General features: G+C 39.4%; 1 protein-coding gene across 1 annotated transcript in view; it reads right to left on the bottom strand.

Moving 5' to 3' along the window:
• LOC106611587 (leucine-rich repeat and immunoglobulin-like domain-containing nogo receptor-interacting protein 2) overlaps positions 1-25120 on the bottom strand; it is a 470887-nt gene that overhangs the window by 189669 nt on the left and 256098 nt on the right. The window contains exon 4 of the mRNA XM_014211957.3: positions 10609-10687. The gene's annotated coding sequence lies outside the window, so the exon portion shown is untranslated. The remainder of the gene's footprint in view (positions 1-10608; positions 10688-25120) is intronic.

Genomic DNA, 25120 nt, shown 5'->3' with positions numbered 1-25120 from the left:
AAGAAGGAAAGAAATTCCACAAATTAACTTTTTAACACAAAGGTTCTGATAGCTGCTCAAAGTTTGCCAGCCAAGACATGTCATCCCCCTCCTTTAATACCTAATTAGAATCCTGCCATTTCTTGTACCAACACCTCAAAAAAACAAGCAAAGGGAATGGACATCTAAACCACAGGGAATGGACACATGGTTTTTCTGAGCTCTGTTGTAACCAGCTGGGTTAAAATAACTCATAGTTCATGAGAAGAGACACCTAAGAAACATTTAATGTGATAAAACACCTTTCACCTCTCCTCGCAGCTGAAAACGAGACAACTCTCGTCACCATCCAACAATCCCCTTCAGACCCTTTTGTTCCAAAGCTCCGGGGGGGGGGGGGGGGGGGGGGCAGATTTGACAACCTGAACACCACATCCATAAGTAAACGCCCTTCAACTACATTAATTCCAGTCGACCATTAATTGCAGACTCGCTGTATCAAGCCTGACATTTAAGTTTCCCTCCAGAGTGCCTCTTTGGGACAGAGTCTGAATGAGACGCATCTGGTTTAATTAAGGCAAAACAGAGATGACGGGCCCACTGCATGTTAATGTAATCTAGGGGAAGGTTGTCATTGCTGTTTCCCATCACTTCCATATACAGTACATCTATTCAGTCACTACCTCCTGTTTCTCACTGTCTCTTCTTGCAATGGACCTGTCAACAGCAGGAAGGAAGGCTATAGTCTGTAATTCAGATCACGACTGGCAATTTCTCTAATCGTTGTGGACAAAAGTGTATTCCTTATAGAGCCACTGTGGAATGAGAAGGTCCAAAAAAATCCAGGGTAGAGAATTGGAGGCATCTAGCTGACTTGGTACTGGATGTTGTTATTCAATTTGTGGATAAGTTCCCACATTAAAGCATGTTTCGTTGAATTTTGAGAGGCTTTCTAAAGGTGATGGTGAGACAAGAACCTTAACTCTATCCTTATTTTAGCAAGACTCCCTGTACAGTATTCAAATTGCCTTGCTTACACTTAAATAATTACAATATACACATTCCACAGCTGTGTTAATTGGCGAGATGCAGAAGTGGGATTTGTTAAAAACAGAGGCCATGCCCCTCTTTGAAGGGAACTTCTATGAGTAAAACACACAAGTCGGTCAAGTCAAAGCAATCAACACAAATTGAATTTCACACACTGAGTTATTCATTGCTGTTTTCCACAGATCCTACCTCTCTTCATCATCCAATGACCTAAATAACATAAATTCACTTCAACTTACATTTACATCTCATAGCCATTAAAAGACTAACAATGGATGCTTACTTACAGTGACAATAATATAAATCAAATAAAACATTTCTTAGCATAATTCGTAAAGGGAGGGCTAGAATTCTGATGTTCAGGAGACTGACTGTTGAGAACAATCACATTGAATCAATATACTTGGGGAGACATGAGTCTATTGCAAAGAATGATGAGGCATATAAATGTATCATCTACAATAATAGTCAATAAGAATGCCAATCATCGGATGTGACTTATTTTGCCTTGGATATATAATGACTTGGAGTATCTCAAAGCAAACCCAGGAGGCAAAATCTCAAAGCAAACCCAGCAGGCAAAACTGGTTGCAATGATGCCATAAGGACGTCATTACAACCACTGGGTATGAAATTCAATGGAAATCTACCTATTAATAACTTGATTTTCAATGTGTGTCATACCCAGTGATTAAAGACGTCCTTATAGCGTCATCACAACCAGTTTTGCCCGCTGGGTTTGCCTTGAGATTTCAGTGTACTCCATGTCATTGTAATGAGGATACGTCTTGTAGTGGGCACACAAAGGAGAAACATACAGATCCTTTGAGAGCCTATTCAACTATAATTTCTGAATAGTTCAGAAACTATCATTAACATACTCTTAGACTTGAAAATAGAAATATGGCGCATTTTTAGGGACAAACAGCCTGTATTTCGCTCTATTCATACTGTATCCCTATGCTCCATCTTCCTAGAAACCTTCATTGAATTAAATGTGCCTTAGTGCCCAGAGGAAGCAGGCACTGCCAAATAGCTTGGGCTAGAAAAAGAAAAGAAAACTGAAACATCTATTTCCATGCCCATAATACATCATCATAACCCAAGCGAAGATGAATTCCTTGCTTCTTCATTTCTGTCCACTATCAGCTGCCAGCAGGCCTGCCTCCACTGCCTCCACCGCCTTGACTCTATGGACACTCCTTGAAAGACAGAATGCAGTAGCTAAGGCTCCCTCTGCTGTTTGAGACCCTGCCTCTTCAGAGGAGTCTGACTCTCTCTTCAACACCTGGAAGTGTGGTGCTGAATTAGAAAGGATGTCCAACAGTTTCTGAAAAACTACTTTTTTAATTTGAAGGTGAAAGAAACAGCTTGATGTGTTTCTCTGTCTTGTGTAATGAAAACTAGCTTAGTGGGAAATTATTACTTACACACTCATTTAATGCATCACTCATTTAAGTTGCACATTATCAGGCACATAATAGATCATAGTAAATCTACTGTGTGTAGTCAAATCCACTTCACAGCTGGGAATCAGCCACAATAGCCAACACACTATCACATATTATTGTGAAATGGACACAAATTAATCGTTTTTATAATGTCCACCACACGATTATCGAAGTCAATATTTTCGTGTCCACCCCATGATTTTCTTCTTCATAACGTATGTGAAATTAAACAATTTCCTTCATAACAAAATCCAATTTGATGGTGCCAAAAAGAAATTGAACTGTATTTTAAGACAATTAAGTACTCTAGGTTAGCTAGACGGCTAACGTTAGGTACATGGCTAGGGGTTAAAGTTAGGGGTTAAGTTTAGGGTTAGGGGTTAAAGTTAGGGTTAAGGTTGGGGTATGGATTAGGGTTAGGGTACGGTAACATGCTTTCTAAGTAGTTAAATGGTTAAGGTTAGGATTAGTTAACATGCTAGCTAAGTAGTTAAAAAGTACTTAGTAGTTTCACAGTTGCTAATTAGCTAAAATGCCAAAGTTGATTCGAATACGCTTGCTAGGCCTTCACATTATACGCCCACCCATCCTCCGATCAACCTCACTTTTATAATTTCTGTCATAAGTAAGCTACTGCCCTTTTCTATGACTGAAATCATAAGTAATTTGAGTCTATTTTACAATTTGCGATAGTGGGTTGCCACCATCACCATTGAATTCCAACACTAAGGGGAAACTCAAACATACCCAAATATTTCGAAATGTTGTGATGGGGAAGTATTGCACGCCTTGTTATACAGCATTGTATTGTTAGAGGCAGGCTGTGAAATCCCTCCTGATATATTGATGTATCTCCTCCTTCGTTCTAATTAACAGCTCTGTCACATTCTACCTGCATCGCCGGGATGGAGTGTGACAGGTGAGGATGTCGCCCTGGTACCCAGGGATGTTTTGAAATGCAGCCTATTACACAGCCATCTAGCTGAGAAGATGGGCTGGATGGTTGGGAGGAAGAAAGGGGAGCAGGCAAGTGGGGAAGTAGGGGTAAGGTCATATCAACCTAACTTGTGCTGCAGTCATGCTGGTTCCTGTGGGCCACCCCCTCAACGCCCACCACTCCTCCAGATCAATACATGGTATGAGCCCTAGCCAAGTCGAGTCACAAGAATGTCAGTCAAAACCTGTTATCTGCCCTAGGGGATGTGTGAGTTGGCTAGTGTCTTTAAACCACATTCTGTAATAGTGGGCCACCAACAATAACGTAAACAATGGGGCAAGTGCATGAGATATGTGACAGATTGAATATTCACGGAGAGGAGGCAACGAGGGCATTATTACTTCAAGCTTTTATTCAATCATGTGATATGTGGAAACCGTTTTTATCTTCAATGGCCAGACGAGAAAAGTAGTAACCTTGATATGTGCTGAGGAAAATATTGATTTAATACTTAGGCCTGCCCATTGCTAGAGGGAACAATACATATATACAGTAGGTAAACTAATAATTAATTGATTTAGGTTCAAACAGAGCTTATCAACCAGAACACTGAAAATCACCTTGAACACGTGTGGTATTTTAAGAATTCATTGATAATGGTATAGCAGATAGTGAGAAAGCACTTTTGTCATTTGAAATGTTCTACTGCTCCTCCTCTTCCTCCTACAAATACTTATTTTGCATTTCTACTTCCAATACACCTAATTATATTGATCCGCATCAAAGATAACTTTACTTTTCTTTGTGGTATTAAAAGAACTAGGTAATGCAAATCTAATTGCAAAGATATACTTTGAGTGTACAACAGAACACCTTCCTAATATTGAGTTACATCCTCCCTTTGCCCTCAGAAAAGCCTCAATTCGTTGGGACATGGACTCTAAAGGGGTCGAAAACATTCCACAGGGATGCTGGCCCATGTTGACTCCAATTCTTCCCACAGTTGGGTCAAGTTGGCTGGAAGTCCTTTAAGTATTTTGTCTTGCCCATTCACCCTCTAAATGGCACACATACACAATCCATGTCTCAATTGCCCCAAGGCTTAAAAATCCTTCTTTAACCTGTCTCCTCCCCTTCGTCTACACTTTAAGAAGTGGATTTAACAAGTGACATCAATAAGGGATCATAGCTTTCACCTGGATTCCCATGGTCAGTCTGTCATGGAAAGATCAGGTGTTCTTGAAGTATTGTACAGTCAGTGTATATTTTGTTGTTGTGATACTGCACAACCCAACAGCACTGTTTAAACACATTCAGAGGAGTGAAGAACTGAGCCAGAAAGGATTATCTCATTTTAATTTTATTAAAAACCATCAATATGCACACTATCAATACTGTGTACCCACTTGCCAGTTGCCAACAAGCAGGTGGTAAAAATTCCATCAATGATTAAGCAAATGAATACATGTATTGATTCAATTTTTTTTAACCAGGCAAGTCAGTTAAGAACAAATTCTTATTTATAATGATGATCTAGGAACATTGGTTTAACTGCCTTGTTCGGAGGGAGAATAACCGATTTTTACCGTGTCAGCTTGGGGATTCGATCTAGCAACCTTTCGTTGACTGGCCCAACGCTCTAACCATTAGGCTACCTGCTACCTGCCGCCATATGTAATGAAGTTTCTTTATTTTGAGCCAATGGGGCATACTTATGGGTTCCTAGTTTTGCTGAGGACAATTCTCATTGATGCAATCATCTGAAACTATAGCACATCGTCCGATGGCTGAACAGTGCCCACCAGACAGCATGGTAGCATCCCAAATGGCACCCTATTCCCTATAAAGTGCACTACTTATGACCAGAGCCCTATAGGCCTTGATGAAAAGTAGTGCACTGTGTAGGGAATAGGAGGCCATTTGGAACACAGACCATGTTATACTGATCAGAGAAATCTGGAGAGTTTGAGGCAATTTAGTCTAATACATTGTTTACAATTCATCTTCAACTGGATGTTTTACATGTAGCTTAAATAGGCACATCAAAGTTTGCGTCAATAAAATCTGTGGAGAGACACAGCGTCTTAATTGAGTTTCAAAAGAGTACGCCACGCCCTGCTGAGTCATCCTGTGAGAACGGAGAGATTAACATTTTACAGTGATACTGTGGAATGACACTATCTGTCACCTCTGCTTGCTTTTCAATCAAGACCCAGCATCTCTATATTCCTTCATGTTGAGCGGCTGGGAGAAAGTCTGTCTGAGTTTTGATTTGTTATATAAAAACTTGTGTCAGTATGAGTGTTATGGATTAACAGAGTTGGGTATCCTCCTTCCCAAAGATGTTGGGCTGAACACACATGTAGCGGTGGAACATGGCTTGGATGAGAGTGATGTGTGCAGAAAGGACTTGAGTGGCATTGATTAATGCAAGATAAGCAATAGGGGCTTGCATGCATTGTTAAAAATTAGATAATAGCATAAACACATAACACAATTCCCACCAGAAATCATCTCAGCCAAAGGTGATAAAATATCCAGTGAGACATCCCAAAAGTAACTTTGTGCTGAAAGTATATAGTTCATCAATAACCTTCAACAGCATTTTTTATTTGAATATTCATAATTCACACAAAAAAATGTGATTCCTCATTTTACTATTAATAGCTCAGAAATGGTTTGATGAGGGCCCAATGCATGCTGGGGAATGTGAATCACAGTGTACATAAACCAATCCTTTTGCCAACTAGATCTGGAGGGCCAGTCCCCTAAGGTACAGTGCTGTGGAGTTGTGGGCAGAGAGCTTGATAAATATTGGAAATTATAATGCAAAACTAACCAAGGATAAAAAACCTTAGGGAAGGCAAAATTCAGTAATCTTTGGGAACAAACACAAATATCTTCCATATTCAAGGTGACATTTGAAGCTCATGATATTTATAGAACATTCACCCTCAACTGTAATCGACAGATGACCTCTAATGACGACTCCATACTGTTTGAAATATAACCTCAATTCCTTCAATCTGTTTTGAATGGCATTATAATTTCATTTTATATCACAAGAAGCAGTTAGTGGGCTACTGTTATGCCTCAGATAAGTGTCAGATCCAACTCAGTTTGTTCTTTTAATCCAGTTAGTGTACATATCCTTTAATAAAAGCAAATATAGTTTAATTCCAAAACACTATACAATGCCTTGAAGAAGTATTTTCCCCGTTTCTGATTTTCTCTATTTTTGCACGTTTTATGCTGAATGTTATCAGATCTTCAACCAAAACCTAATATTAGATAAAAGAAAACTGAGTGAACAAATAACAAAAAAATGTAGACCAATTTTATTTATTTAATTAACAAAGTTCTGCAACATCCAATTCCCCTGGGTGAAAAAGTAATTGGCCCCTTACACTCTGGGTTTTCAAGCATGAACTGCTCTTTTCAAGTCCTACGGTACCACAACATCTTAATTGGGATTAGGTATGGACTTTGACTAGGCCATTCAAAATCTTAAAATGTGTTGCGTTTTAGCCATTTCATGTAGACTTTGGAGTGACTACCTCATCTCTGTACCCCACACACACAATTATCTTTAAGATCCATCAGTCGAGGACTGAATGTCAAACACAGATTCAACCACAAAGACCAGGGAGGTTTTCCAATGCCTTAAAAGCAGATATTGACCCTTTGACATTAACCTTTGAGCATGGTGAAGTTATTAATTACACTTTAGCTGGTGTATCAATACACCCATTGACCACAAAGATACTTTGTTCTTCCTAACTTAGTTGCCAGAAAGGAAGAAAACCACTCAGGAATTTCACCATGAGGCTAATGGTGACTTTAAAACAGTTACAGAGTTTAATGACTATGATCAGAGAAAACTGAGGATCCTATACTAACAATTGAGAGTGAAAAGAAGGAAGCCTGTACAGAATACAAATATTCCAAAACATGCATCCTGCTTGCAACAAGGCACTTAAATAATACTGCAAAAAATGTGGCAAAGCAATTCACTTTTTATCATGAATACATAGTGTTATGTTTGTGGCAAATCCAGTACAACACATCATCCAGTACAACACTCTCCATATTTTCAAGCATATTGTTGGCTGCATCATGTTATGGGTATGCTTGCAATCGTTAAGGCCTTGGGAGTTTTACAGGATAAAAAATTAAACGGAATGGAGCCAAGCAGAGACAAAATCCTAGAGGAAAACCTGGTTCAGTCTGCTTTCCACCAGATACTGGGAGACAAATTCACCTTTCAGCAAGACAATAACCTAAAACCCATGGCCAAATCTAAACTGGAATTTCTTACCAAGAAGACTGTGAATGTTCCTGAATGTTCCTGAGTGGTTGAGTTACAGTTTTGACTTTAAAAAAATCTACCAAATTGACAGAGCTTGAAGAATTTTGTAAATAATTATGGGCAAATACTGTACAATCCAGGTGTGCAAAGCTCTTACAGACTTACTCAGAAAGACTCAAAGCTGTAATCGCTGCCAAAGGTGATTCTAACATGTATTGACTCAGGAGTGTGAATGCTTATGTAATTGAGATATTTCTGTATTTAATTTTCAATGAATGTGCAAATATTTCTAAAAACATGTTTTCACATTATGGGGTATTGTGCGTAGATGGGTGAGAAATTATCTACTGAATTCAGGCTCTTACACCACAGAATGTGGAATGAGTCAAAGGGTTTGATTACTTCTGAAGATACTGCATTTGTTTGAAACTTAGTTGGTTTATTTCAGAGAGACAAACAATCACATTTTGTTGCAAAACAAGATATATCCGCCTCTGCAAGGTTTTACACAGTCAAATGTGACAAATAATTACATGTCATAATTACAACCGTACAAATGATACATTTGTGACCGCAATATAAAAAAAGTATATATACTGAACAAAAATATAAACGCAACATGTAAAGTATTGGTCCCGTGTTTCATGAGCTGAAATAAAATACATTTTCCATACGCACAAAAAGCTTATTTCTCCATTACACAGTGTGCCTTGTGCTGGGTACAATATAAGGCAATTCTAAAGAGAATTTAATGTTCATTTCTCTACCATAAACTGCTTCCAACATTGTTCTAGAGAATTTAAGAGTGCGTCCAACCGGCCTCACAAGGGCAGTCTATATGTAACCATGCCAGCCCAGGACCTCCACATCCGGCTTCTTCACCTGTGGTATCGTCTGAGACCAGCCACCCGGACAGCTGATAAAACTGAGGAGCATTTCTGTCTGTTAAAAAGCCCTTTAGGAGGGGGAAAATTATTCTGATCGGATGGGCCATCTCCCCGGTGGGTGGGCCTGGCTCCCAAGTGGGTGGGCCTATCCCCAGTCATGTGAAATCTATAGATTGGGGCCTAATGAATGCAAAACACTATAGCATAAGGTTAAACTCGCCAAAAACTGAAACATCCTCTCACTGTCAACTGTGTTTATTTTCAGCAAACTTAACGTGTAAATATTTGTGTGAACATAAGATTCAACAACTGAGACATAAACTGAACAAGTTCCACAGACATGTGACTAACAGAAATGGAATAATGTGTGCCTGAACATAGGGCGGTCAAAATTAAAAGTAACAGTCAGTTTCTGGTGTGGCCAGCAGCTCCATTAAGTACTGCAGTGCATCTCCTCCTCATGGACTGCACCAGATTTGCCAGTTCTTGCTGTGAGATGTTACCCCACTCTTCCACCAAGGCACCTGCAAGTTCACAGACATTTCTGGGGGGAATAGCCCTAGCCCTCACCTTCCGATTCAACAGGTCCCAGAATTCCTCAATCGGATTGAGATCCGGGCAATTTGCTGGCCATGGCAGAACACTGACATTCCTTTCTTGCAGGAAATTACGCACAGAACGAGCAGTATGGCTGGTGGCATTATCATTGTCATCAGGTGTGATGTTCGAATGTACCGATCCTGTGCAGGTGTTGTTACACGTGGTCTACCACTGTCTCCCTGTAGAGCTGTCTTAGGTGTCTCACAGTACGGACATTGCAATTTATTGCCCTGGCCACATCTGCAGTCCTCATGCCTCCTTGCAGCATGCCTAAGGCACGTTCACGCAGATGAGCAGGGACCCTGGGCATTTTCTGTTGGTGTTTTTCAGAGTCAGTAGAAAGGCCTCTTTAGTTTCTAAGTTTCCATAACTGTGACCTTAATTGCCTGCCGTCTGTAAGCTGTTAGTGCCTTAACGACTGTTCCACAGGTGCATGTTCATTAATTGTTTATGGTTCATTGAACAAGCATGGGAAACAGTGTTTAAACCCTTTACAATGAAGATCTGTGAAGTTATTTGGATTTTACGAATTATCTTTGAAAGACAGGGTCATGAAAAAGGAAAGTTTATTTTTTTGCCGAGTTTAGATTTGTGTATATGTTAAATATACAGGATACAAACATTCAATCACATTTAAGCAATGAAAATATAGTGTTATGCAACAAAATCAATTTTAATACACATCTGAAATTGATTCATTTAAAATCTGAGAACAGTAATATTTTACAAACACATAAAGGTACCCATAAGCATTCCTTTCTGATGAAAAAACACAAATGTGAAGAATTGGTGTTTATCGCATTTCCCAAACTATAATTTCATGTTTCAGCAGTCAAATAGGATTTATGAGAGAAACAGCAATCTCTAATCATCCCTCTGTGGGTTGTATCATGGGAATATGTGGAACACGCAGTATATAGCCAATAAAGAATATTAGATTATGTAATGTCATTGCCTCATCTTATAAGATGTTATGCTGCTATAATGTAGATCTAATTCAGCCCTTACATTCCTCCTGGCTTCTATACAGCTAACCATCAATTTGATTCATGACGCCCTACTCTTTTCAATTCAATCGCATTGACTTCATTTCCTTTTTTTCCCCTCACAACAGGACCACGGTTTAGGAAAACACCCATAGGGTAAGGAATTACCTGCTGATCGCTTGGTATGTTTCAATACAACCACCTAACACCTTTCTCCTCTCCAAACTCAAAATAGCTCACGCTATGCATCAGAGACCTCCTTGATAAGTTAATCGGAACTATCTGTTACCAAATATAGAGAGAAATTCACTGGAGTCTGAACTGACATGGGAACGAAATCAACCACAATCGAAGCCAAACAGTTGAGACGAAAACAGATGATCAGACATTCTGAATGCTTGGTACTTACCACTTTGAGAAGCAATCATCCTCTCAGCCATGGCCTGTTCTTTTCGCCCCAGTTATCACTGTTTTTCAGGCTTCAATATCTGGTTGGAGAGAGAGAGAGAGCGAGAGCAAGAGAGATCGATCACAAGTAAGCTTATGATCTGGTAAGTAGAGTGTGGATCCAAACGTAAAGAACACAATTTCAATCAGTGTTCAAAACAAAATTGTTACAGACACGGTCAGAAGTTCACAATCAAAGAGAAAGGGATCAAAGGGAACGAGTCATTGTTAGTAACCATTATTTACTGTGTTACTTCAAACCTGAGCTACCTTGCACCAATAATTTTTTTCTTTGGGGGGAAAGATCAGATCAGCTTCAATATTGCAGATTGTGGGTACTATCAATGTAATTGTCATTTCCAATCCCATATATATATATATATATGTGTATGTATATATACATGTATGATATATATATGTATATATTCTTTTAAATAATATATTTTCCTTCTTTATTATTTTCCCACTAACCCTATCAACCTTCCCCTAACAGGAGTAAACTAATGGACAACATGTATGCTTCTACTTCCAGTTTATACATTCTACATACATTTTACGGACTGTACATTTTACATTCGTTTTTAAAAATGTTTTACCCTCAACCCCAACCATCTACAGTGCCTTGCAAAAGTATTCATCCCCCTTGCTGTTTTTCCAAAAAAAATTGCGTTACAACCTGTAATTAAAATTGATTTTTTTTTGGCTGGGGGATTTCATGTAATGGACATACACAAAATAGTCCAAATTGGTGAAGGGAAATGAAAAAAATTACTTGTTTCAAAAAGTATAAAAATAAAAACTGGAAAAGTGGTGCATAGGTATTCACCCCCTTTGCTATGAAGCCCCTAAATAAGATCTGGTGCAACCAATGTCCTTCAGAAGTCACATAATTAGTTAAATGAAGTCCACCTGTGTGCAATCTAAGTGTCACATGATCTGTCACATGATCTCAGTATATATACACTTGTTCTGAAATGCCCCAGAGTCTGCAACACCACTAAGCAAGGGGCACCATGAAGACCAAGGAGCTCTCCAAACAGGTCAGGGACAGAGTGGTGGAGAAGTACAGATCAGGGTTGGGTTTTAAAAAAATATCAGAAACTTTGAACATCTCACGGAGCAAAATTAAATCCATTATTAAAAAATGGAAAGAATATGGCACCACAACAAACCTGCCAAGAGACGGCCACCCACCAAAACTCACGGACCAGGCAAGGAGAGCATTTATCAGAGAGGCAACAAAGAGACCAAAGATAACCCTGAAGGAGCTGCAAAGCTCCACAGCAGAGATTGGAGAATCTGTCCATAGGACCACTTTAAGCCGTACACTCCACAGAGCTGGGCTTTAAGGAAGAGTGGCCAGAAAAAAGCCATTGCTTAAAGAAAAAAAATAAGGAAACACATTTGGTGTTTGCCAAAAGGCAGGTGGGAGACCCCCCAAACATATGGAAGAAGGTACTCTGATCAGATGAGACTAAAATGTAGCTTTTTGGCCATCAAGGAAAACGCTATGTCTGACGCAAACCCAACACCTCTCATCACCTTGAGAACGCCATCCCCGACGTGAAGCATGGTGGTGCAGCATCATGCTGTGGGTATGTTTTTCATCGGCAGGGACTGGGAAACTGGTCAGAATTGAAGGAATGATGGATGGCGCTAAATACAGGGAAATTCTTGAGGGAAACCTGTTACAGTCTTCCAGAGATTTGAGACTGGGACGGAGGTTTACCTTCCAGCAGGACAATGACCCTAAGCATACTGCTAAAGCAACACTCTAATTGTTTAAGGGGAAACATTTAAATGTCTTGGAATGGCCTAGTCAAAGCCCAAACCTCAATACAAATGAGAATCTGTGTATGACTTAAAGATTGCTGTACACCAGCGGAACCCATCCAACTTGAAGGAGCTGGAGCAGTTTTGCCTTGAGGAATGGTGAAATTGAAATAATCCAGGCGTGTATATAACCATTCTAATCGTTCTTTATCAAAATGCCTTTTCAAAATCAGCTATGAATATCAAGCCTCGTTTCCCAGATTTTTCATAGTTTTATATTGTTTCCAGGACTTGTCTTATATTATCTCATATGTACCGTCTATGTAAAAAAAAATGTCTGATTAGGATGAACAATAGCCAACAATACATTTTTTTCTATGGGCTATGCATTTTGCTTGAATTTTGGCATCACAACACTGAAGTGTAAAGGGTCTGCAGTTTATTTTAGGTGGACTGAATCTGTCACGATTGTCGTTGGTTAAGGAGGACCAAAATGCCGCAGGTATGTGTAAACTCATCTTCTTTATTATAAGGAAAGAAGGAAACCCCCAAATAAACACGTATACAAAAGAAACACACTGACAATAAACAGTCCTGTAAGGCTTGATGCTATACACGGAACAATCTCCCACAAATACACAGACAAACACACCCAACTAATATAGGACTTCCAATCAAAGGCAACACCACACAGCTGCCTTCAATTGGAAGTCCACCCCAATTAACCAAACATAGACATACAACCAGCTAGATCAACATAGAAATATGTAAAAAAGGAACAGTGCCCAAAAACCCCTGGAATACTTCAATCAAATGCCCTTTTAGAAAAAACACCACCCCAAACCACATAAACCAAATACCCTCTGCCACGTCCTGACCAAACTACAATAACAATTAACCCTTATACTGGCCAGGACGTGACAGAATCTTTATATTTACGACCTGGGTCCGGTTTCAGTAATAGTAAACTATATATTATATTCCTTATTTTCTACTTAGCTATATTACATTTTTTAAGAAGGTCACACCAAGGATAATTTAGCTTTTTTATTTAGAATTTTAAGACCACTTGATTTTTTTATATCTATATTTTTTTGAAAAATATTTTGGGGCCTTACTGCTATTAGACCATACAAACACATTGCATAACAGATTCGCTACATGGAAAAACAGATAGTCCCTCCCAAAAATCTTAGAGGAAGTTTGATCTGAAGTGTCTATCCTATATCTGAGAGATATAGAGACCCACAGTATGAGTCATAATACCCATAAAACCTAATGGTAAATCAATAATGTGTGATGCATACACAATGTGGGATGCATACACGAACACACCACACCCCTTCACACAAACACCTCTACCCCTCTCTCCCCTTCCACCCATAGACCGCCCCCACACCCACACACAAACACACATGCATACATACAAACTCACACATGACCACAAGCTCAGTTGTTCCATCCCCTAGCGGCTAGGGCCTAGCCCAACTCAAGAGTATACTTCATGTGTGAATGCATATTGAGAAGGCATGCCAAATTGAGCAGGAATGGGAACCAACCAATGTCTTGTCCTTTCTGATGGAGATAGGAAATCCTCCTTCCCCATCATTCACACACACTGGTCCCCTGTTCTTCCCAGGCACCTCTGTGCAGTCAAACCATTTTATTATTCTGTGCCGCCAGGGCCACAATAATTTATCCCATACCAATGAAATAGTGCACTTTTTGACCATCTCAAAAACCAAGCATATTGGCATAATCCAAAACCCCAAATGTAATGAATTTCGTTAGTATTTTTTTCTCCCTAACACAATCCTTTCCTGTCGCCTGTAAAACAGCATGACCTTAGTGATATACGTTGGTGTCTGTCTGTCTGTTGCTCTTGGAGCCAATAATGAGTCCCTCCACACAGGCTAGAGGGGGGCAGCACAGAGGAAGATGATTATGCGGAAGGAGTGCCTGAGTTGTTAATGAGACATGATGAGAGAGAGGAGTGAGGCTGATATGAATTCTTTATGCTGTGTCCCAAATTGCACTCTATTCTCCGTGTAGGTATAGGGTTCTGGTCAAAAGTAGTGCACTATATAATGAGTTTAAAGGCAGGGAGACAAAAAAAAACATTCAGGACAACTTGTAAAATCAGCCTTGACACCCAGTACTACTCGTACCCCATTAAGAGTTCAAGGACAAAAGCTGTCCTGCTATTTGATCATTTATCCATTGGATCCCATCGTTAAGCCAAATCTGACTTTTTCCACACTGCCTTGGGAATTTTGATTGGCTGCGAAATTGTGATTTCTTAACGGGAGATTAGACAGAGCTCCGAGCTAAATCATGGTTGCAATAAAATGAAAAGCAGAATAAACTATACAGACCAGCTGAACTGACATTGTTAGTGTCAAGCCAGCTTGATACTAGATAGTTATTGTCTGTGTTCACTACTCCCACCCCAATGAAGTAACATCAGGAACAAGACTATCTAAATAGGAAAAAGATAAATCGAAAAATATCACATATTACAACTGAAATTAAATTATTTGACTGGAAATGTCAATTATGAAGATTTATTTAACTTCTTTGGGGTAGGGGGCAGTATTTTGACATCCAGATGAAAAGCGTGCCCAAAGTATACTGCCTGTTACCCAGGCCCAGAACGTAGGATATACATCCAAAGTTTCCAGAACTGTTAAAATAATGTCTGTGAGTATAACAGAACTGATTTGGTAGGCAAAAACCTGAGAGAAATCCATCCAGGAAGTAGGATTTTTTTATGTTTGTAGTTTTCTATTGAATACCTTTACAGTATCCATTGACTTAGGACTCAAATTGCACTTCCTATGTCTTCCACTAGATGTCAACAGTCTTTAGAAATAGCTTCAGGCTTCTATTCTGAAAAATTAGAGAGTAAGACCAGTCTGAATGAGTGGACACTACAGTGGCCTAGAGATTTTTCATGTGCGAGACTGAGAGCGCGCCTTTCTTGTTTACCTTTTATATTGACGACGTTATTGTCCGGTTGAAATATTATCGATTATTTAGGCTAAAAACAATCTTAGGATTGATTATAAACATCATTTGACATGTTTCTCTGAACTTTACGGATACTATTTGGACTTTTCGTCTGCCTGTTTTGACTACGTTTGAGCCTGTGGATTACTGAACAAAACAGACAAACAAAACAGAGGTTTTTGGATATAAAGAGAGACTTTATCAAACAAAATGAACATTTATTGAGTAAATTAACGTCTTCAGAGTGCAACCATAAAAATATCATCAAAGGTAAGTGATTCATTTTATCTCTATTTCTGACTTGTGTAACTCTTCTACTTGGCTGGTTACTGTTTGTAATGATTTGTCTGCTGGGCGCTGTTCTCAGATAATCGCTAGTGTCCCACGTACCCTAGTCAGGTTAACATGTTTAATGCCTACAATGAAAATAAAGTTATTGAAGACCAACTGCTAATTAATTGCCACATTGTAAATAAAAGTAATGTGGATTGCAGCAACATGTGTGATAGACAATTTAAATATCATTATAACAAAGCACTTTGCATCTGTTTCTTCGATTTAAGATTACGACTTCCAAATAATAAATTACTCTCCCTACTGACTACTGCATTTGGGGCACCGATCTTCAGGGGGCCCACACTGATTTTGTTAGTCACTCTTAGCTATCATATTAACATGGCATAAGTCATGGAAAAATGTGTAGGATTGCAGGAAATGAGCTTTAAAACGGCTAAGATTTCTCTCCATCCCATGGCAAAATGGGTAGAATTGCATAAAATGTATAATACAATTGCAACATTTTCTATCCGCCCCATGGCAAAATACTTGCAGATTTCAAGGTAATTTCCTCCTATTCTACATATTTAGCCATGAGTCAGAGAGAATTTTTCCATTTTGAAGCACATTTCTTGCAACTCTACACATTATGCTATCGTATGCTATCTGGAGGGTCTCGACCCACAACCCCCAAAATGCTAAATATGTTGGGGGCTGCCTGGAGATCTCGTTCGGTAATCCGTCCCTGAATATACCACAGTAGGCCTAGGCTATTGGCCTTATTATTGTAGCCCTGTAAAAAATATATAAAGGTTACATTTTGAGTGTTATTATGTTGTTCTAAAAATAAATCAATAATCGGCGCTATCCACACAACATTGGAAATGTTACTCTTCTTTAGCAGCCTAACCAGAAACAGAGGAAACAAAACAAATTATAATATAATTTGTGCAACTTTAAATACATTTATTATAATACAATAAAATGTCATTTAAAAATACAACCAATCACAATTTAGATTCAAATGTCAAATGTGTAACTTACAATTCAGGAGTATTTCCTATACCCCTCTTGATAAGAAATTGCCATATTTTATTAAGACATTCATCCATTACATAAATTGGAAATTAAAATGTAATCACACACCATTCATAAAATGTGTAGGGTAGGCAACATTGCCATAGTAGATTTGCCTTGGTAAACGAGGAAATTAAAAACTTTATTTCAGGATTAAATTGTTCCGAGGATAATATCCACGAGAGCGAAATAACATAGATTTTTTGTTGTTGCAGAAATAAGGACTTAGGGTTAACCCGAACATCCGCTTCAGAGAAAGGTAAATTGGTGGCCAATAATGGTTGCAATAGAAATCAGTTGTGCAGGTGACTTTAGCACGTATTGATGGTTTAACGAGAGACAAGCTGGGGATTAATCTGGTGGCCGTCAATGGTTGCAATTAGCCCTAAGATTATACATTTATTTGGTTGTGATCTTTGAACAATGCCTATTTTGGATGCAGCAGTTGTTAGCTAGAATGCTAACACTCATTGACATGGCTGGTAGCGAAGCAGGTCAAAGAGCCATTTCACTGGTTGAAGTTGAAGTGTTTTTTAAGTATAACACAGTGTTGTGACAATAACACAAACATGATATTAAGCAGGACATTAATAAAAGCCTTAAAATCCAATTATAATCCAAAAGTAGTGTGAAATGCACTCATAAGCACCATGTAAAAGGAGTCTTTTTTTACTGACAGTACATGAGAACTGCCGTGTTCTGCATCCAAATTGTGCACATCACCCATGTGCGGCAATGTTTGATAACACAGAAAGGGGCATATTAATGTATTATAAATTAATACCTTTCCTTTTAGGGCCACCGTATATTAACATTATGCAGTTCCAAAACTAAATATTTAATGCAGAATATAAGGTTCCATGCCTTGTGGTAAAGGCACTGCTGCAGCATTTTCTACCTGCAATGTAGATGAATAACATGGAAGTCACCACTAACCCTTCTTAATTACAAGACCATCTTGCATGTTAATTGTCAAGAGCGCCTGGGTGCTGAGAACATTGTAGCCAAAATGCATTTGTTCAAACCCCAACTTTTGCATCAGCTCAACTGAGACTGACACTATCCTAACCTGCCAGCCTAATTACCTGCTTTGCAAATTTCTGTCAGTGAATTGGTTGTAATATTTCCCCTGTCAGCACTTGTGACTTCTGGCAATGAACCTGTGTGAGAGTCAATCGTAGCTCTCCTTCCTCTAGGAACCTATAAAGAACAAAAAATAAATGCAACATGTAAAGTCTTGGTCCCATGTTTCATGAGCTGAAAGAATATATCACAGACATTTTTCTTACGCAAAAAAAAAAAAACTTATTTCACTCAAATGTAGTGCTCAAATTTGTTAGTGAGCATTTCTCCTTTGCCAATATAATCCATCCACCTGACAGGTGTGGCATATCAAGAAGCTGATTAAATACCATGATCATTACAGAGGTGCACCTTGTGCTGGGGACAATAAAAGGCTACTCTAGAATGTGCAGTATTGTCACACAGAACAATGGGTTATGGTGTGGGCAGGCAGAGGCTATGGACAACGAACACAATATTATTGCATTTCATCGGTGGCAATTTGAATGCACAGAGATACTGTGACGAGATCCTGAGGCCCACTGTCGTGATCTTCATCTACTGCCATAATGTCATGTTTCAGCATGATAATGCAAGGCCCCATGTCACAAGGATCTGTACACAAATTCTGGAAGCTGAAAATGTTTAAGCAAATACTGGAAGCTGGAAGCTGCAAATGTTTGAGCAAATACTTAATTTTACACTTTGGATTGTGTATCAACATACACAGTCACTACAAAGATACAGACGCCCTTCCTAAATGACTTGCCGAAGATGAAGGAAACCGCTCAGGGATTTCACCATGAGGCCAATGGGGATTTTAAAACGGTTAAGAGTTTAATGGCTATGATAGGAGATAACTGTGGATGGATCAACAACATTATAGTTACTGCACAATACTAATGTAAATTAGTGAAAAGAAGGAAGCCTGTACAGAATAAACATATTCAAAAACATGCATCCTGTTTGCAATAAGGCACTAAGCACTAAAGTAATACTGCAAAAAATGTGGCAAAAGAAATTTACTTTTTGTCCTGAAAAAAAAGTGTAATGTTTGGGGAAAATCCAACAGTACCACTGTTCATATTTTAAAGAATGGTGGTGACTGCATAGTTTTATGGGTATGCTTGTCATCGGCAAGGACTAAGTAGTTTTTTTATAGGATGAAAATAAACGGAATAGATCCAAGCACAAGCAAAATCCTGGAGGAAAATCTGGCTCAGTCTGCTTTCCAACAGACACTGGAAAACAAATTCACCTTTCAGCAAGACATTAACCTAAAACACAAGGTCAAGACGACATTGTATGTTCCTGAGTGGCCTACTTACAGTTTTGATTTAAATCGGCTTGAAAAATCTATGGCGAGACTTGAAAATGGATGTCTAGCAATGATCAACAACCAACTTGACATTTTTTTTTAAGAATAATGGCCAAATATTGTACAATCCAGGTGTACAAGCTCTTAGAGACTTACCCAGAAATACTCTCAGCTGTAATCACAGCCAAAGGTGATTCTAACATGTATGACTCAGGTGGTATAATAATTATCTAATCAAGAAAAATACGTGTTCAATTAATTTAAAAAAAGAATAATAACCTTGCACTTTGACGTTACAGTGTATTTTGTGTATGTCATTGACAAAAATGAGAATTTAATACATTTTAGTCCCACTTTGTAACACAACAAAATGTGGAAAACGTTAAGGGGTGTGAATACTTTTTGAAGGAACTGAAGTATAAAAGACCAATGAGAAATGCTTTCTCACCAAAGCTGAACGGGTGTCTTTTCATCTAAAGAAGCTCCGTTTAATACAGATAATCTAATTACTTTGCACAGCTGGACATCCTTTACACATTCCTTTCAATCTTAAGCATTTGATTATTTGTAAACACATGCTTGATTTACTCCTTACTGTGCGCAAATCTGTCGGCTAGTTGTGATGGATGACAAGAAACCAATTAATCACATCATTATAGCAATTAAAAACCATGTTTGCTCCGATGGAGGTAAAAAACAGAGAAGTGATAGGAAGTTGATCTGATTCACCAACGCTCCCTCTCAAATAAATAAATAGATACAATAAAACGGTGCCATAAACAATATATTATTTATGCAGAGGTTAGGGAGGTCTTTCTATTGACACTTATTTATAATATACTGCTCAAAAAAATAAAGGGAACACTTAAACAACACAATGTAACTCCAAGTCAATCACACTTCTGTGAAATCAAACTGTCCACTTAGGAAGCAACACTGATTGACAATACATTTCACATGCTGTTGTGCAAATGGAATAGACAACAGGTGGAAATTATAGGCAATAAGCAAGACACCCCCAATAAAGGAGAGGTTCTGCAGGTAGAGACCACAGACCACTTCTCAGTTCCTATGCTTCCTGGCTGATGTTTTGGTCACTTTTGAATGCTGGCGGTGCTTTCACTCTAGTGGTAGCATGAAACGGAATCTACAACCCACACAAGTGGCTCAGGTAGTGCAGCTCATCCAGGATGGCACATCAATGCGAGCTGTGGCAAGAAGGTTTGCTGTGTCTGTCAGCGTAGTGTCCAGAGCATGGAGGCGCTACCAGGAGACAGGCCAGTACATCAGGAGACGTGGAGGAGGCCGTAGGAGGGCAACAACCCAGCAGCAGAACCGCTACCTCCACCTTTGTGCAAGGAGGAGCAGGAGGAGCACTGCCAGAGCCCTGCAAAATGACCTCCAGCAGGCCACAAATGTGCATGTGTCTGCTCAAACAGTCAGAAACAGACTCAATGAGGGTGGTATGAGGGCCCGACGTCCACAGGTGGGGGTTGTGCTTACAGCCCAACACCACGCAGGACGTTTGGCATTTGCCAGAGAACACCAAGATTGGCAAATTCGCCACTGGTGCTCTGTGCTCTTCACAGATGAAAGCAGGTTCACACTGAGCCCGTGACAGACGTGACAGAGTCTGGAGATGCCGTGGAGAACGTTCTGCTGCCTGCAACATCCTCCAGCATGACCGGTTTGGGGGTGGGTCAGTCATGGTGTGGGGTGGCATTTCTTTGGGGGGGCCGCACAGCCCTCTATGTGCTCGCCAGAGGTAGCCTGACTGCCATTAGGTACCGAGATGAGATCCTCATACCCCTTGTGAGACTATATGCTGGTGTGGTTGGCCCTGGGTTCCTCCTAATGCAAGACAATGCTAGACCTCATGTGGCTGGAGTGTGTCAGCAGTTCCTGCAAGAGGAAGGCATTGATGCTATGGACTGGCCCGCCCGTTCCCCAGACCTGAATCCAATTGAGCACATCTGGGACATCATGTCTCGCTCCATCCACCAACGCCACGTTGCACCACAGACTGTCCAGGAGTTGGCGGATGCTTTAGTCCAGGTCTGGGAGGAGATCCCTCAGGAGACCATCCGCCACCTCATCAGGAGCATGCCCAGGCGTTGTAGGGAGGTCATACAGGCACGTGGAGGCCACACACACTACTGAGCCTCATTTTGACTTGTTTTTAAGGACATTACATCAAAGTTGGATCAGCCTGTAGTGTGTTTTTCCACTTTAATTTTTTAGTGTGACTCCAAATCCAGACCTCCATGGGTTGATAAATTGGATTTCCATTGATTATTTTTGTGTGATTTTGTTGTCAGCACATTCAACTATGTAAAGAAAAAAGTATTTATTAAGATTATTTATTTCATTCAGATCTAGGATGTGTTGTTTAAGTGTTCCCTTTATTTTTTTGAGCAGTGTATATCTATGTTTGCATTAGGAATATGAAACATGAGAACTGGACTGGGTGTACTATAGCCACCCTAACGTGGAGTATTTACTGTATAAATACAGGTTCCATCCATAGCAACTTAAGTATGTACCCTTGTTATCCAGACCCTATTAACAAAGCACATTAGACATTTTATACCTTCTGTGTTCTTTCTTTTCTTAACCACCACTCCACCACCTCCAAACATATTAACTCCAACAGGCAGTGTTTGCAGCGCTCTGTGGCACTCAGGTCCTGAAGGGCTCGATATCAAATAAAGCAGACTTGACTGGCTATGGCTCACATGGCCTCCGAGTGGCTCCTCTGAGGGAAGCAGGGCGGCAGAAGAAACTGCAGCTCCACATGCTCCCTCTCTGTTCCCCTCTGCCGACTCAGTGGCCCACGTTTCGTTAATGAGAACCGGCAACACACACAGACACATGTACCGTGTCGACTCTAATTATATTACAAAGCACTGCCCCTCCACCGAGGCCCCCAGTGGCATTGTGTAATGTACTCCAAAGGGTTTCTAAAAGGCAAAACATCTTAATGTGCATTCTGAGTGCATCCAGTTGAAGCACATAAAAAAATGCTAACAACAAAACAGTAGATGCCAGCAAGGATCATTGTTCTGCATTTTGTATGTTATTCTTGCTATCTCGCTGCTTGTGTGGTACTTGCCACTGTAAGGACATGGCACTACTTCTACATGTAGAATGCTGTATTTTTTTCCACTTTAGAGCTAAGAATGTGTTACAGAGATCATTATACAAACATAATGAGCTTGTTAGGGTGATGTCACCTCCTGGGCAGACAGTTAGTCCCCTGCTATGGGATGCCATAGGACGAGCGCAGGAGCTATGATTTACTCTTTTAACCACGAATTGCACTTGAATGGGTTTTGTTGGAAAAATTGAATTTGACCATAATCTACCACTTTAGCTATTATATGGTGTTGTAATAACCTTATTATACCTTTTGCAACAGGGTCATTTCAGGTGTGGTCGAGTCTGACGGCGGGAAATGGCCTAGAGAACAATTGGTTCAAATTCCACTTGAAGGCACTTCAGACGAGTATCTAAAGAAAACATTGATAGCTACATATAAACTGAAATTATATTGCAATACTGCTGAGCCTTGAAGAACAAGGAAGTATTCTCAAAGGGAAATAAGTTTTGGGACAAAAATTACATCCTCTCTCACCTGGATGAATGTTATTATGGAAGAGTGTTAGAATGAAAAGAGAAAAGGGCAGTGCATTCACCTGAATATGTTGGTGCTGCATGATCTTCAATATGTGCGTACTGCCAGTTATAATATGCATTAGATACCATTAGTCACACAGACAAGAGTAAAATAGGAATTACAATAATAAACAGTAGTGGTGCTTGGGTAAAAGCACTGGGGAAGCCAGGGAAAAAAAGCCATATTACAACCTACGTGTTATGGTAATTGCAATGTTCGCTCAATAACCGGAGAGCAACCTCTGTCCTGTGAAGTTTACAAAGCATATTGTATGTAACAAACAGTTACATGACATACAGCACGGTAAAGCAAGTTAACTTCTTTGGGATAGGGGGCAGTATTTTCACGGCCGGATAAAAAACGTACCCGATTTAATCTGGTTACTACTCCTGCCCAGAAACTATAATATGCATATAATTAGTAGATTTGGATAGAAAACACTCTAAAGTTTCTAAAACTGTTCTAATGGTGTCTGTGAGTATAACAGAACTCATATGGCAGGCCAAAACCTGAGAAGATTCCATACAGGAAGTGCCCTGTCTGACAATTTGTTGTCCTTCTGTTGCATTTCTATCGACATTACAGCATCTGTGCTGTAACGTAACACTTTCTAATGCTTCCATTGGCTCTCTAAAGCCACCAGAAAGTGGAATGGAGTGTCTGCTGTCTCTGGGCAAAGTATAGGAGCAGAGTTTGTAAGTGGTCAGCCTGGGGACAGTGAGACTGGAGATAAAGGTTCACAAGAACTCGCCATGTTTTTCTTTCAGTCTTTGAATGAATACAACATTGCCCAGTTGGAAAATGTTCACTATTTTATGAGAAAAATAGCATAAAAATTGATTTTAAACAGCGTTTGACATGCTTCGAAGTACGGTAATTTAATATTTTTTATTTTTTTGTCACGCAATGCCCTCGCGCGTTACCCTTCGGATAGTGACCTGAACGCACAAACAAAATGGAGGTATTTGGATATAACTATGGATTATTTGGAACCAAAACAACATTTGTTGTTGAAGTAGAAGTCCTGGGAGTGCATTCTGACGAAGAACAGCAAAGGTAATACAATTTTTCTAATAGTAATTCTGAGTTTAGGTGACCCCGAAGTTAGCGGATGTCAAAATAGCTAGCCGTGATGGCCGAGCTATATACTCAGAATATTGCAAAATGTGCTTTCGCCGAAAAACTATTATAAAATCGTACATAGCGATTGCATAAAGGAGTTCTGTATCTATAATTCTTAAAATAATTGTTATGTATTTTGTCAACGTTTATCATGATTAATTTAGTAAATTCACCAGAAGTTTTCGGTGGGTATGGTAGTTCTGAACATCACATGCTAATATAAAAAGCTGTTTTTTGATATAAATATGAACTTGATTGAACAAAACATGCATGTATTGTTTAACCTCTTACATCTAGACGTTCCGCTAGCGGAACACCTGCTCCAATATCCAATGATAGGCGTGGCGCGAATTACAAATTCCTCAAAAATACAAAAACTTCCATTTTTCAAACATATGACTATTTCACATCATTTTAAAGACAAGACTCTCCTTTATCTAACCACACTGTCCAATTTCAAAAAGGCTTTACAGCGAAAGCAAAACATTAGATTATGTCAGCAGAGTACCCAGCCAGAAATAATCAGACACCCATTTTTCAAGCTAGCATATAATGTCACAAAAAACAAAACCACAGCTAAATGCAGAACTAACCTTTGATGATCTTCATCAGATGACACACCTAGGACATTATGTTATACAATACATGCATGTTTTGTTCAATCAAGTTCATATTTATATCAAAAACCAGCTTTTTACATTAGCATGTGACGTTCAGAACTAGCAAACCCCCCGCAAACCTCCGGTGAATTTACTAAATTACTCACGATAAACGTTCACATAAAACATAACAATTATTTTAAGAATTATAGATACAGAACTCCTTTGTGCAATCGAGGTGTCCGATTTTAAAATAGCTTTTCGGTGAAAGCACATTTTGCAATATTCTGAGTAGATAGCCCAGCCATCACGGCTAGCTTTTTAGACACCCACCAAGTTTAGCCCTGACCAAACTCCGATTTACTATTACAAAAGTTTGATTACCTTTGGTGTGCTTCGTCAGAATGCACTCCCAGGACTGCTACTTCAATAACAAATGTTGGTTTGGTTCAAAATAATGCATCGTTATATCCAAATAGCGGCGTTTTGTTCGTGCGTTCAAGACACTATCCGAAGTGTAAATAAGGGTCACGAGCATGGCGCATTTCGTGACAAAAGATTT

This window comes from Salmo salar, chromosome 09 (genome assembly GCF_965601325.2).
Source record: "Salmo salar chromosome 09, fSalSal1, whole genome shotgun sequence".
NCBI lineage: Eukaryota > Metazoa > Chordata > Actinopteri > Salmoniformes > Salmonidae > Salmo > Salmo salar.
This window is presented reverse-complemented; position numbering and strand designations above follow the sequence as displayed.